Source organism: Chenopodium quinoa, unplaced genomic scaffold (genome assembly GCF_001683475.1).
Source record: "Chenopodium quinoa cultivar QQ74 unplaced genomic scaffold, ASM168347v1, whole genome shotgun sequence".
In the NCBI taxonomy this organism is placed as follows: domain Eukaryota; kingdom Viridiplantae; phylum Streptophyta; class Magnoliopsida; order Caryophyllales; family Amaranthaceae; genus Chenopodium; species Chenopodium quinoa.
This window is the reverse complement of record NW_018742987.1, coordinates 2,433,343-2,435,636: the sequence shown is the minus strand read 5'-3', so window position 1 is coordinate 2,435,636 and position 2,294 is coordinate 2,433,343. Positions and strand designations below refer to the sequence as shown.

General features: G+C 36.3%; 1 pseudogene; it reads left to right on the top strand.

Moving 5' to 3' along the window:
- Window positions 1-781: 781 nt before the first annotated feature.
- Window positions 782-2,043, top strand: LOC110729751 (annotated as a pseudogene).
- Window positions 2,044-2,294: the final 251 nt, after the last annotated feature.

The window sequence follows — 2,294 nt, the reverse complement described above, 5'->3', positions numbered from 1 at the left end:
TTCATCTGTATTGAACCTACTTAAAACGATATTGGCCCAACATTGCCTCGGACAAAAGTTTTGTTGGCCTTGGTCAAAGGCTCAAATCCATGTGCCTATTATATTCTACAGCCACTTGTATTATATCAATCCATCACCACATTCACTAGCATGCACATAAACCTAAAGATAAAACAAACCAAATTCTTTTTAATTTTTAATTATTATTATGCCCACTTAGATCTCAAATATCATTGAAACACATGATCCACTTTACAACTAGTCTAACTACAGAGTATTGAGTAATAATTTAGTAAATGCTATTCTCTCTGTCCCTTAATTAAATTTCAACTTCTAACATTTATTCCTCACATAATAGAGAGATATAGAAATATAATTAAGATATGTTCTCTTACGTTGAAATTCAGTTCAGTTTAGTTCAGTTCATTTCAATTCAGCTCCTAATTTCCTTCTCTTATAAAATATTCATTTCAGTTCAGTTTTATTCAATTCAGTTCAGTTTAGTTCAGCTCAATTTAGTTCAGTTCAGTTCAAATCAATTAAGTTCAGTCAATGAGAACAGACCCTTAGTCTAACTACAGAGTATTACGAGTAAGTAAAAATTTAGTAAATGCTACAAGTTTAAAACTATCAACCTAACTTACTATTAACAACGGAGATAAGTCATAATTAAATTGTATAATATATTATCGGAGACTTGAGCGCCCGCCAAAGAAGATCTTACCCCCACTTGCTTGCCTCCACTCCATATCAAATGAATTATTGAACCTTGGAGAAGAAGCAAATCACCTAATCTCCCACTACTATAAAAAACCTCACAATATCATTTCTCATCTCATTTAACCCCCTTCTTTTGCTCCTTTAGGCCTTTTCTATTAGATTACATTTCAAATTTAAAATTAACATTTTGGTTATTTAACCCAATAACTATTACTACATCTAGCTATTCTACTCATTTTACTACAAAATGACTGAAATTAGCAAAATCCCAAACCTTAAAGAAACCCTCCTTATTACCCCAAATCCTGATGGAACCTTCACTCGTCCCTTTGACATCTACCCTACCGTCCCTCCTTCCACCGATGACCCCAATTCTCCTTCTCTTTCAAAAGATGTAACACTCAACTCCCAAAAATCCACTTGGGTTCGAGTTTTCTTGCCTCGACTTTTCCTTAACTCATCATCAACCTCCTCTTCTTCTAACAAGAAACATCCTATCCTAGTGTACGTTCATGGTGGCGGCTTTGTTGTTGCTGGTGCCGCACACCCGAACTACCATGATTTCTGCTCCTACGCAGCGACAAAGCTCGCTGCGTTGGTTGTCTCTGTCGAGTACAGGCTCGCCCCTGAACATCGTCTACCTGCAGCGTACGACGATGTTCTGGAGGCTTTGAAATGGGTGAAAGAGGGCAAGGATGAGTGGATACAAGAGTACGGAGATTTATCGAGTTGTGTTATGATGGGTGATAGTGCAGGAGGTAATATTGTCTACCATACTGGACTAATGGCCGCAGCTCAAGTGGATGAATTAAAACCGTTGATGATAAATGGTTTGATTTTGATCCAACCGTATTTTAGCGGCGTGGAATGAACCGAGTCCGAGCTCCGTTCCGAAAATGATTCAGTTTTGAAACTTGAATGTATTGACTTGTGTTGGGAAGTCTCTTTGCCGATTGGAGCGAACCGGAGTCATGAGTATTGTGACCCCGTTAAAGATGGTGGTTCGAGTTTGTTGGATCGGGTTCGAGAGTTGGGGTAGCGGGTTTGGGTGGTGAGTTGTGATGGTGACCCGCTTTTTGATCGGAGTGTGGAGTTGGTGAAGTTGATGGAGAAGAAAGGGTTAAATGTTAAGTCTAAGCTTCGTGAAGGTGGTGAGCATGGGATGTTTGTGGGTCATCCTTCTAAGTATAAGGCTGATGAATTGTTAGATTTTGTTAAAGGCTTTTTTTCTTAAGTTATTACTCGTAGTTTTTTTATCTTTTAAGATAAGTATTATTATTTAAGCTAAAATAAAGGACCACAACTTTACTCTTACATATATTATTTTTAGTCTTGTTGTATCTCTTTCACTCTTTATTTACCTAGTTACACTACTAGGATGGGGTAAGATTAGAGTGGCAAAGGGAATACTACCTTTTGCATATATAATTTATGTTCACATAGTAATTTTAATTACACATAATAATGTATGTTTAATTAACATTTTTAACCCAAATTATTACCTCCGTCTCATATTATTTATAACTTTAAGATAATTTTTATGAGACATAAAATATTTTTAAATTACAAACAAT